At 38.9% G+C, this 13,363-nt stretch overlaps 2 protein-coding genes across 3 annotated transcripts in view; one reads left to right on the forward strand and one right to left on the reverse strand.

Annotated features, from left to right (window-relative positions):
• Positions 1 to 5,512, reverse strand: part of LOC117288851 (actin-related protein 10-like) — a 47,315-nt gene extending 41,803 nt beyond the window's left edge. Inside the window, exon 1 of the mRNA XM_033769706.1 lies at positions 5,369 to 5,512. The gene's annotated coding sequence lies outside the window, so the exon portion shown is untranslated. The remainder of the gene's footprint in view (positions 1 to 5,368) is intronic.
• Positions 5,513 to 5,570: 58 nt separating this feature from the next.
• LOC117288834 (leishmanolysin-like peptidase 2) overlaps positions 5,571 to 13,363 on the forward strand; it is a 64,384-nt gene continuing 56,591 nt past the window's right edge. For both annotated transcript variants that reach the window (XM_033769688.1, XM_033769696.1), the window contains exon 1: positions 5,571 to 5,760. The gene's annotated coding sequence lies outside the window, so the exon portion shown is untranslated. The remainder of the gene's footprint in view (positions 5,761 to 13,363) is intronic.

Genomic DNA, 13,363 nt, shown 5'->3' on the forward strand with positions numbered 1-13,363 from the left:
TCCGCACTTGTTCAAGAAGCACTTTGCAAGACGGCTTTGCTGCTTATAAAACAAACAAAAATTCACAAGAAAAAAAACTTGATATTTACAACCAAATCTCAACCTGAAATTTATAAAAATTCTATTTGAGCTGGAATATTGTACAGTTTTATGCCTCCTGGATTTTAAAATGTATATTGGAGGAGTTGAAGGCGAGTAAACGGCACCTACCCAGTTGACGGCGAATAGCGGCAAGATAATGCCATGCGCACTTGGGCTCACATCGCCAGTGCAGAACTTCGACACATTTTCTGAAATAATTTCTTCCATGGATATATTTGTTAGCTGTAAACTCGTTGAAAATATAGTGAGGGACACTATGAATATATGAAAGGAATTTCAGCTTCTCAAATCAGGTAAAAAATTAAGAAAATTGTAGTCAAATTTGTGTTCGCATTGTAAAAAACCTAATACCCAGGACGTCAGTGCAGTGGCACTGACTGACGTCCTACCAGACCTGTAGACCCAGTAACTGGGGCACTGTACTCCTTTTTTTCCCTCAAATTTTGACATTCTCTGTCTCCAGACCTACTACTAGCGGGATGCCGCGCTTCCCGCGGCAACCCGGCTAGAAAGCTGTACGTATAAAATGCTGCAAGTGTAGCGTTGTGTACAATGGAAGGTTAAGGTGGCTGGGCAGGGTCACAATACAAATCACTGTGGCAAACCACCCATCCAAAGTTAAGTCGTTCTTAGTGCTTTGCGAAATCGTACACTAACCCTTGTCCGTCTTTTTTTCCGTTTCGGCATTATTTGTCGATCCCATCCAGTGTTTTCCAGATCCAGCGGGTCCCGATAGTGGTTCTTTCCCAGTCCGGTTTATATCACGTTTCGTTTATTTTGTTACCGTTCGATTTATTATTTTCTTGTCCTGTATCGTTTTCAAGTCCCCTTTCTTTTTTCCCCATCACCAGCCCCGTTCATTTTCCCCCACTTCCCTGTCCCACCGTGTGCGCCTTCCCTATCTCGTCCCATAACTAACTCACGCCTCCCCGCGCCTCCCGTCCCCGCGATCCGTGCCTTGGCATTGTTCTTTGCTTGCCACTGTTTGCCCATAACTCATATTTTTTAGTTTCGCGCAGGTCCCGTAGGTGGTTCTTTCCCGTTTCATGTGTTTGATCCCCCCATTCAGTTTAATATTTTCCTGTTCCATGTCCCATATCATGATAGTCCCCTTTCTTTTTTTTTCAATCCCTACCCCAGCCCTGTTCAAACAACACATATCCCCCAACCCACGGGTACCCCAAAATTGATCTCAGGACGCATCATTTTAGCAGGGTGCAGGCACCACTTAACGTGAAAACAACATGGCGGCGCCCATGCGATTTAAGTGCTTTTATAATATTTATAATATAGATAATAATAAATAATAATAATTTGATTTGTTGAGAACAATATACTATTGTAGCGTCATTTGTTATCGACCCTCATAAATCATATGTTTTCGAACCCCAACTTTGATTCCCGTTTATCGCGAGATTGTGCAAGCTGCACCGGTGACGGAAGCTATGCAGTTTACTCACGGTCTGTATTTTCATCAGGCTTATTCATGCTGAGAATAAAGTTTCCTGTCGTTGGGTATGTTCAAACATTTATAAAATGACTAAAAAAAATGTCTTCAAATAATCTAGTATCCAATTTTTTAACAATAACACTTAGGCTACACTTCATGGTGTGTTGAATTTTTTGAGTTTTGGTTTTACTTTCAAGGCATGAAAGTAAAACACCCCCCCCCTTGAAGCACACACACTTCATAACAATCCGTTTTCCCCCATTTCAGACCAGTAATGTTTGGTTTCAGGAGATAAGAAACCAATCTATGATATTTTCTCTTTAATGTAGACTTAATATTTATTACGCTTATCGGAATTTATTACAGTATGCAGTAAATCAAAAAAACATTTTTTTTGTCATTTTCACTTAAAATATTTTAATGGTTTCCCCACATTTGCCCACCACAGAATCCTAGCCCTGGTAGGACGTCAGTCAGTGCCATTGCACTGACGTCCTGGGTATAAAGGTTCTTTACAATGCGAACACAAGTTTGACTACAATTTTCTTTATTTTTTACCTGATTTGAGAAGCTGAAATTTCAGTCATATATTCATAGTGCCCCTCACTATATTCTCAACGAGTTCACAGCTAACAAATATATCCATGGAAGAAATTATATCCGAAAAAATGTCGAAGTCCTGCACTGGCGATGTTGATCATCGTGTACCACTTGATAGTGTGAGCCCAAGTGCGCATGGCTTTGAGACAGTGCATCGTCTTGCCGCTATTCGCCGACAAAACAGGGTAGGTGCCGTTAACTCGCCTTCAACTCCTCCAATATACATTTTAAAATCCAGGAGGCATAAAATATGGAAAAGTTTCCTTATGGCGCCACCACTTTTTCATTCAATATGAAATAATATAGTATCTAATTTACCTCAATGGGAGATATCCCTTTTTGTAAAAATGAGTAAGAAGGTGGGGGCGCCATACAGAAAGTTATTCTAAAATATTCCAGCTCAAATAGAATTTTCATAAATTTCCGGTTGAATTTCAGTTACAAATATCAAATTTTTTTTCTGTAAAAAAAAAAATCTAAGCGTGCAGCAATATCGTCTGCCGCCGTCTTGCTTTTTCACAGTGCTTCCTGTTCATGTGCGGACAACAGAGGGCGCTTTCCTGCACGCGTATATTTTTTTCTTGGGACGGTTAGCATGCGCTAATTTATGGTAAAAAGTGGCCTCATTTGTCCTAGGAAAAAAAAAACGCTTCCGGCTCATGAAGTCTTAGCACAAGACGTCAATGCTCGGTATCGCATAGTTCTGCGCTTTGTGTAAATTGCTCACCGACTATTATCCACCTGCTTAGTGTTTGGTTAAAGGAACACGTTGCCTCGGATCGGACGAGTTGGTCTATAAAAAGCGTCTGTAACCGTTTTTTATAAAATGCATATGGTTGGAAAGATGTTTTAAAAGTACAATACAATGATCCACACAAGTTTGCCTCGAAATTGCGTGGTTTTCCTTTTACTGTGCGAACTAACACGGTCGGCCATTTATGGGAGTCAAAAATTTGACTCCCATAGGTCGGCCATTTATGGGAGTCAAAAATTTGACTCCCATAAATGACCGACCGTGTTAGTCGACGAGGTAAAAAGGAAAACCGTGCAATTTCGAGGCATGTTTGTGTGAATCATTGTATTCTACTTTTACAACATCTTTCTACCCACATGCATTTTATAACAAACGATACAGACGCTTTTTATAGACCAACTCGACCGATCCAAGGCAACGTGTTCCTTTAACGCAGGTTGACAGCGATTTGGCTGCAAATAGTACATGTAGGCCGCCAGTGATCAGTGCGAGAAAGTGTTTACACGGAAGTTAGTGCACAACGTGGGATCGGAACACGCTAATTTCAATTTTCTTTTCACAACATATTAACACCAAAGTAAGAAATTCAACAATTTTAAATAATGGGATCTTTGAGTTCCAACTACAAGGAACATGTGAGTAAAAGTTCAGACTCCTGAGAAATATTTTTAACAGATTTTTGAAAATTTTTCGCAATGGTACGGGACCTTTATACCCTGGACTCCGTCGCGTTGCCTGCAACGGAGGAGTCCAACCTGGGCTACACAGAATCCCTAATAGTAACCACCTCATGTGATCCATCTAGTGACTAAAGCAGAATGAAACTCAATCTAGCAGATAGTAATTTTGTTTTGAACTATCGAGGTTGGATGGTGTTTCTTTGACTCATTTGAAAGTTGGCATAACAATGCATTAGTGATTAGTACCAAAAATCAATCATTTTATAAATGTTTGAGCATAACCAACCACGGGAAACTTTATTCTCAGCATGATTAAGCCTGATGAAAATACAGACCGTGAGTTTATAACTGCATAGCTTCTGTCAACAGTGCAGCTTGCACAATCTCGCGGTAAACGGGTCGGGAATCAAAGTTGGGGACCGAAACGAATGAATGAGGGTCGATAACGTATGACGCTACGATAGTGCATTATTATGCCAACATTCAAATGAGTCAAAGAAACTGTCGGACTGCAGTCTCTCGCAACGTAAAACCAAAACTCTAAATATTTCAACACACCATGAAGTGTAAGTGTTATTGTTAAAAAATGTGACAGATAATTTGGAAAAAAAACATTCAGTTTTTGATTGTGAAAATTTTTCCGGTTATCCTACTGAAAACACATGACACCAGGATAGTTTTTATATCCTCTGCTTACCAGTTTTCACGCTATTATGCCTTTTTCTTTGAATTGGGAAAAAAATAATGATGCCATATATCAACCGATGCCCTAATTATCTTCATTGTTAATATGAAGTATGCAAGCATATATTAAAACTTGATGGACATTGAAATGTTCACACTACACACCGATCTTCGATGACTTCATCAACTGGCCCCATTTGTTTTGAGTTTTTCCTGTTTTCACGGCAAACAAGAAAGTATGGTTTCCCGGTGAAGCCATACATGGAAGAAACATCTGCAGTGACTACAAGTGTTCTTTGAGACTCTGTGTATGACTCTATAGCCAGCAGTTGTCTTCGTTTTATTCAAAATATTTTTAATGAACTTTTAAAAATTACCATGGTAATTTGCAAAAAATAACAAAAATAAATAATTAAATAAAAAGTGTGACTAATTATTGGCTTTCAAATCTGACTCTTATTTAGTTTTTTCCCTTTTTTTTCTTCTTTAAATTTATAATAAAATGTATAACTAAACAGTGATAATTGAATCAACAAGCCGATGTTTAAATTTTAATATTAATACAAATATTGATACGAGGGTTAAAAAATAAAAATCTCCAAAAATATTAGAAAATGATATAAGGCACATGGCTTCTTTAAGCCTCTGTATATTTTTTTCAGAATGCTCAGCATAATATTCAGTCACATGATTTGATCATCATGAATTGTGAATTGAAATAGTGTTTGATGAAACTTTTTGGGTGGGCAAATATTTGTATATATATGGCCTCAACATTATGACATATTTTGTACCTTTTGTAGAAATGCCTAAAATACAAAAAATATTTTGCATTTACAAGTGCAAATAACCAGTGGAGCCTTACGTGTTTCTAAGTTGTGGTCAAGGGAGAGGAGACTCTTTGCTTGGCAAATAAAACCACAATTTTTTTTATCTAGGGACTGTTTACATCGCGCACAGAGAGGTAAAAGATTTGCCACGATTTTAGGGACACCTCGAAAACAGGACCTCCTACGATACATATTTTAATTATTAGCTAAGTGAAAGTCAAAGAAAGGAAGTAGTGATTTCCTGGAGCTCAATAGAGAGAGGACTTACCGAACTTGACTCGATTTCTGGCTCTTTCTGTGATAGCGATTTGATGGGTTTGTTCACCACTCTCCCCAACCATGGAGGTAGGCCCCAACTTATTATACAAAATAGAGACGGACGACGTGACTGTGTTTTTGTGACACGTTTAATTAATTGGAAGAAAAAAAGAGAGGTGAAATTTATATAACAGCGCCCTCTATTGTCACCTCTATTGTCACAAGAGGGCGCTGTTATCAATGACGATAAATAAAGGTAAACAATAGTTTTGGCTGGCATAAACCACAAACAATCACGGCGACTGGACTTGTTTTGCACGATCCTCATGATGCTGAACTTGCTGGTGATTTTTTTTATTAATGGAAAATTATGATCTGAAAGAATATTTCGGAGACGTTTAGGTAAGAAGTTATCTTTACGTAATCTCCCTTAAAGTTCATACTCCCCATGTCCAAAGTTTGCTGAACATGTTTAATCTTTTTTGGGTAACTTTTCGATGACACATGCGATCGACACATGATGGTATTGGGCTAGACCATCGGTCCTACCGGTCCTACTACTTGCCGTCAACTCGCCGACTTGCCGTCAACTCGCCGTCAACTCATTTTCGTGCCGTCAACTCATTTTCGTGCCGTCAACTCATTAAATTTACATGAAAAAATAATAAATGGGGCACGGAAGTGTTAAGTCTGGGCTAAACTACATATTTCTCATGGTTTTCGGTAACATTTCATTCATAAAAACGACTTTGTGTTGATAAAAAAAAAGTATCAAATTCATGTGAAAAAGCAAGACGGCGGCGACGATTTTGCTGCTTCGAGATAATGTTTTCACGAGAAAAAAACTCAATTTTTATTCCGAAATATGACCTAAAACTAACGCTATACGTATTGACTTCTCAATAATGCTCAATGCTTTATTTTTTGGTCACTCGACCACCAAGCACTGTACACCAGCCTACTCGCCGAACTGCCAAGCCACCACCGAGTTGGACTAAACCATTCTGTGAAAGGGGTGTTACAAACCTGTGTGGCAGTGCGTGCGCTGTTTGTTTACAATAATACCCGCCGTTCACGCATAAAGCGCCCACGCACTGCCACATGGGTTTGTAACGGGTTTAGTCCGACTTGGCCGCGGCTCGGCAGTTCGTCGATCTACATGTAGTAGGCTGCATAATGAGAAGGCAAAAGACGTGCGATGCGGCAAAAAAACAACAGTAAGTACCGAGCAGAAAATTGTATTTTTTGACGATGTTTTTTAATTTCACTCAACAAAAATGAAATGCAAGCATTATGAATGTATATTGAGTAGGGTGGGAAAAGCTTTAGGTGTACAGTACACATGAAACTACAGTTCTGGCTGGCTAACGGTCGTAAAACTTTTACCCATCAACGCTGATTTGAAAAACGTATAGCGTTAAGGAGGCCCTAAATATGAGACCCCTATAAGGCTCACAGGGGAGCCTTATAGTTTCTAGAAGTATCAATCAGGTAAATTAGATACTATATTATTTCATATCGAATGAAAAAGTGGTGGCGCCGTACGGGAAAAAGTAGCAATCATTGACATCTGGGCCAAGTGCGTTAAGGGCGGTTCATACTCGCTGCGACTGCGTTCACGCACCCGACATTTCGAATTTGGATTTAACGTTCATACTTCATCAAAATAAAACATAAATACGCATTAAGTTTGCATTCGCGCGCGGAAACGAACGAAACGAAAGGGTTTTTCATAAAATAAAATGCATTCTGTCCAAATCTTTATCGCAAATTTCCCTAATTTCCTTTCATGAAATCAACTGTCCTTTTTACATCTCAATATAAACCACAAGGGAAACTGACTGGGTAAATTTTGAAATGATTTTTGGGGTTGAACAAAGAATTGACTAGAGTGGGATTCGAACCAACGACCTCCAGATTAAAGCCGGCACGTTAATCCCGAGGTCGTTGGTTCAAATCCCACTCTAGTCAATTCTTTGTTCAACCCTAAAAATCTTTTTACATCTCGGTATTCTTTCAAGCGTGTGTTACACATATTTGGAAAAAGAAGCACATTTTTTATCTTTTTGTATCAGGTTCTTGCCATTATTCACTGAAATTGCGTCTGCGCATCCGACAAAATGTTAAAATACTTCAATACGTCCGACTACCCATCCGATTAGTTTGTACGACCTAATTTTCAGTTTGAAAAATTCATACGCATTTGCAAAAAATGATTACGCACTGCTCTTCCTTTTACGCACTGCGGACTTAAAAAACCGTGTCCGCGCGCTGCGTACACAGTGAATACGCAGCAAGTATGAACCGGCCTTTAGTTTCTTTGCAATATTCATGGTACGTGCGCATCAAAACGAGTTTTTAATACATAATGAGCTGTGGGTGTCCTTTTTAAAAATCAAGCAATATCTAAACCTCAAGTTTGATAAAATAAATGAGTTATTTTTGTGGATCATAGGCCTAAAGGTTTACATTTTCAATCAGGCCAATTGTTTATTAATTAAAAAAATATTTCGAGAGGTTTTTTGATGAAAACTTTTACGTTTTTGTACTGAAATTTAAGTCTCAGAAAATGTCTATTTTTTTTATTTTATAGAATCCCCGCAATAGATTTGAACAAATGTGTGGAAAGGTTATTTCTTCCTTTATGTAAATCATTAGTTTATTTGTGATGCGATCTGGGAAAACCCTTCACATGGTGAAATTAGTCATTTCTGAGTTATATACATAACATTAAAGAGGACACTTTGTTCTTTTCAAAACTGGTTTATTTATGGTTATATGATGTCCACAACTCAAGTTACACTCTGATGAAGTTCGAAAGACCAGCTGACCTCGTTTTGAGAAATCAAGCGTTAAAGTTCCAATTGAATATTGACACAAATTAACAATGTGACTGAAACATTGCAAAAATTGTAATTACATCAAACAAACTTGTTGTGGGTATTTTTGTTATAATTACCTATGCTTGAATGTTAATATTTATCATAATACTCAGATTAATGTCGCCAACCACACAAACTAACCTCCTTTTTAGGGGCGTGGCCTAATTTTATTGTTAGGGGGAAGCTAGGTTCATGCTAATAATTTTAATCTAAAATAATTGTTGAACATTTTATTTGTATATTTGCATGAGCTTTAATGACTTTATGTTTGTTGGCAAATGTTATAATACCCCCTGGTGGAAATCCTACATTCTAAAACCCCTCCTTTTTAGGGGTGTGGCCCTTTTCAACAGAAGAGGGAGGCCGAAATTTGAATAATTTTAATTATTGAAAATTTATATTGAATAAAATTTATACCACACAAGTCTTTGTGTCACATGGTGTACAATGCATGAAAATGTTTACCCAAAGCTATGTTTAGCCTTTGTATTTGATAGATTACTTTGCTACTGGGTGTTGGGGTGGGATGGGGGTGGAGCTATCTTGAAAATGGTTGATGCTATGCTTTCTTGTAGTTTCCTAGATATTGTCTACTGTTTAATGTTTGGGTCCGCGTGGTTTGCGCCCACGCTTTTGAGGCGGTGGTGCTGTCTCCTCATCTGACTCACTATCCCTTGTGCTTGAGTCACTCTCAGAATCTTCAATAACTGGTGGAGGGCACACAAGATCTTGTTTGTCCTCAGCGACAAATTCGCGAATCTCCTTAAACAAGTACAGTTTTCGCTTGGCATCAAGCCCCTTTGGCAGAATCTGCACTGGCATTTCTTCATGCGCTGGCAGCATACCGGGGACTTTAATAAGCTCCTGAACTGAAGTATCCGTGTCACAAAAACGCTTAACAGTTACACTGGTTGATAAGTGGTCAAAGTGAAAATGATGGTTTGCCTTTATTTGCTTAACTTTGTTAAAGTAACGGCTTAGATATGATGACCAATCGTAAACCTTCACAAGAACGGTCCCATCCTCTTGTCCACAGAGATGTGGAACATTGACTCCAGCTGTACTAGAGTTGGACACTGTGTCAGCAATATCATTCAGGCAGTCTACCTTGGTGCGACGGAATGTGCGCTTGAATAAGCCAAAACACCAATCACAACTGAATTTGGTGTGTCCTGCCAGTAGGAAGCTCATTGTTATTGAATTGTGCCTGCCGGTTAAAACTCGCCAAAGCATATACCACATAACGTATGAGTTCTTGTTTTGACCTGAGCAATTGTCTGCGTGTAGATGCATGTCGGTCTCTCCAAGGCCATAGTTGTCAAGATAAAAATGAAATAAGCTGATTACGCAGTTAGCACCTTTACCAGTCTGCACGCTTTCATCCAAAAGAAAAGTTACTTGCTTGGGAAGGGCCTCACACGCAACCCCAAAAACCCCACACTTCCTTGGTGTTTTAAAGAAAACAGGGCCAGGTTGCTGGGGATTTGACGGATAATGCACTTGCTGTGCAAAATCCATACTATAGTGCATTTTTCCATCAAAGCTGCATGGGGGCTGTTGACCACAATCTAATCCAACAGGCAGATTCTCTTTAGTCTCCTTGCAGATTTCATTGTACATCAAGCGTTCTCGGCCTGCTTGTTGCAGATGGTCGGTGGCTATCTTAAGAAGTTCTGCTTTCTCTGCGTCCGTTCTATTTGCTGCATTACTTATTTTCATTTGATGTTTCTGACAGAACCAACACAAATCCGTGGAAGGTTTCATTGTGACAACAAACGGAACAACTTCTCGCCAGATCCTGCGAAATGTAACCAATGATACAGCACGATGCGTTGTCTGTGTGACGGCTGCATAGTAACTATCGTACACTATTCTCTTTGAACAGTTTGTAGGCAATAGTTTTAAGTCGGTACGCCAGTAGCCTGGTACTCTGCCTGGTAAATGCATAGCATGAGTCTCAGCATAGTTTAACACAAAATGTGCCACGTAGATGTTGTCGTCAGCCGTCACTGCATTATATGGTCGACGTTTTTTGTTGCCGTGTGTGCGAGGGATGACTCCATGTTCTTTGTAGTGTTTGATAAGGTTGTTCAATTTGTCTTGTCCAATACCGTGGACATACTTAAACGTATCGCGACAAATTCTCTTGCTGTGGTGGTAGAAGTCTGTTCTCTGTGTTTTCCTTTCACTTTGGGCTCTTCTAGATCTTGAAGTCATATCAGACAAGTGCATACCACATGACAGTTTAGCTAAGATTGCTATATCCAATTCATCACGAGTCATTTCTAGAAAACAGCAACGAATCGCCTCAATTTCTCCATCAGCAAACATCGTGTAACAAGGATTGCCTGCATTGTGCTTACAGCTGCACCTGAACCCACCAGCAGCTTCAACTTGTGGGTCATCATGGTCCTCTAAAGGTGGGAGTGGTGGCAAAATATCATCCACGTCTTCAATAACAGGTCCCCCACCATCTGAAAAAATAAAAGATAATATTAATAATAATAACAAAATTATTAATTTTGTTTTAAATATAGGGCAATGAAGAAACCCCAATTATTATTATTATTATTATTATTAACAAGATTTATTAAGCACATTTTCAAAAAGACAATACGATTAAAAAGGGGTTGTTTGTTTAGTGTTTTGCATTTTTTTCGCCAACAGTGACATGACTACTGGTAACATTCTACGGTTATTTATACCTGAGAAACAGCGAAATTTTGATGAAGTTCTTGAGTATTTTTGATGAAGTTCTTGAGTATTTTTGTAGCGGTAACGATCAAATTGAAGATATAAACAAGAGACGCTGCCATATATCCCATCAGTCTTTGCGATAAACACACGAAACTGATCCGAATAGCGAAACGATGTTTCATTCAAACGATGCTGCACAGTATGATGCGCATAATCCACATTGCGGTCCCTACCAATTTGCTAAGATTCTCACCACACCACCAAGTCACAAAAAATTCCCCGAAATTAAAAAAATACCAAAAGAAATAGCTTGAAAACACATAGGCCCCCCACTGGATTTTCAGTTTATATAACTGTAAAAATTATGAAAACTACACTGTATTTTTAAAAACAAATGAAATAGAGGACCCAAAAGTGCAAAACAAACCTTGATCATCATTTTCATCTGGATCAGCCTCACTAAGACTTATCATGTCAATGTCATCATCAATGGCGGCATCCCCGTCCTGGTCATCAAAACTCTCCTCATCATCCGACAAATCTGAATCATCACTAGCATCTCTAGCTGTGAAATAATCAACTATGACCTCTTTCAAAGCTTGATCATCTTCTGAAGTGTACAAATTCAACCCTCTCGCTTCGTCTATGCACGCTGCAACTTGCGTTGCACTTCTAGAATTCGCGTCCATGGAGGCTGCCATCTTGGATTGCAATTAGTCCAACAACATGAACACACAGCTCGCACACCGCCTCAAACTCGCCAAGTTTACAAGCTAATAACACCTCCAAGTAGTCACGAAATCACATTTTTACAAGTCACAAATGTTGCTAAAAGCATCTTATTTATTATTACTCAATGTAAAAGATACGGCAATAAAATTACACTGGAATTGAAGCAAAAATAGAGCGGTCAAATAAAGGGTCACGATGTAAACATTGCAAAAAGGCCAAAGGTCACCTAAAAGATCGATGCATGTACAATGGATGTACATACGAGTGCGGATTAATAATGTGCTTGTTCAACAGTGTTTAGGCTTGATTTTGATGTGTTATTTGGCCCTGTACGCTAAAGCAATCTGGAGTTATGATCGGCTGTGCTTGTACATGTACACAGCCGCCGCAGTCCTTTCAAACAATATGGCGGAAACATAAAACAATGGCATTTTGTTGATAACCTGTCACCGTAAAACTACAATTTGACATCTAAATCATGGGAATTTTTATTAGATATTTTACCGAATGTTAAATTAGATATTGATCAACAAAACAGAAGTGAAAACTCAAAATGTAAAAAAAATAGTTGTGGGGACTATTTTTCGATTATCTTCAGTACGCGTTCGGCGACATCCGACGGGTTTTCCCAGATCGCATCACATTTGTTATGATGTTACGGGAAACAGTCAGGGTCACAGCAAACGTACGGCATGTCCCGTGTCCGTTTTTAAGGAAACTCATTTTATGGAAGATGTATGCTGTTTAGTGTAGCCCGTTCGTCGATACGCAAAAGAACCAAAACAAAGCGCCCACCTAGCGCGTTAGCGCTGCTGGAATAGAACGCGCGTATATTATGTAATCCTGACGTCAAAATCAATTCCATAAAAAAATTGACGAAATTGTAACAGTTTGCCCCTTTTTTGACACCGAAAAAAATGTGTTTCCCATTTTCCCGCAGTAAAAACTTAAAAACCTACCAACTGCAAAATTCTTCAAGATACTAAAAATATTCATTAAAATCACTAATGTAATGGAAAACAGTCAGGGTTCATGGCAAACAGTCAGGGTTCATGGCAAACAGTCAGGGTTCATGGCAAACAGTCAGGGTTCATGGCAAACAGTCAGGGTTCATGGCAAACAGTCAGGGTTCATGGCAAACAGTCAGGGTTCATGGCAAACAGTCAGGGTTCATGGCAAACAGTCAGGGTTCATGGCAAACAGTCAGGGTTCATGGCAAACAGTCAGGGTTCATGGCAAACAGTCAGAGTTCATGGCAAACAGTCAGGGTTCATGGCAAACAGTCAGGGTTCATGGCAAACAGTCAGGGTTCATGGCAAACGTGAAGGGTTCATTGAAAAGGAGTTATGTTCATAACACACTTTGCAAAGGTTTTTCTTTAAAATGTGCATATGGGCGATTCCATGGTCAGTCGCATTACACTTTTCTGTGTCATTTCTTGATCTTGGTGCTACATGTAGTGTAGTAGTTCTATGTGAGATATTATTTCTACTAAGTTTATAGACTGATTTGTACTTGACACCCAAGGCTTTGAATTTATGGTATTAGAAATGTTGTGGGCTTTGTGCTCTGGATGTTATAGCTTTGTAAAAAGCGGTCAGTCGCATTACACACAAAGGATATGGTAAAAAATACACTTGTCTTAATTCAAAAGTTTCCTCAAACTAAAACACTTGCAAAAGTTTTACTACATT

The sequence above is a fragment of the Asterias rubens genome, chromosome 1 (assembly GCF_902459465.1).
Source record: "Asterias rubens chromosome 1, eAstRub1.3, whole genome shotgun sequence".
Classification (NCBI taxonomy): Eukaryota; Metazoa; Echinodermata; class Asteroidea; order Forcipulatida; family Asteriidae; genus Asterias; species Asterias rubens.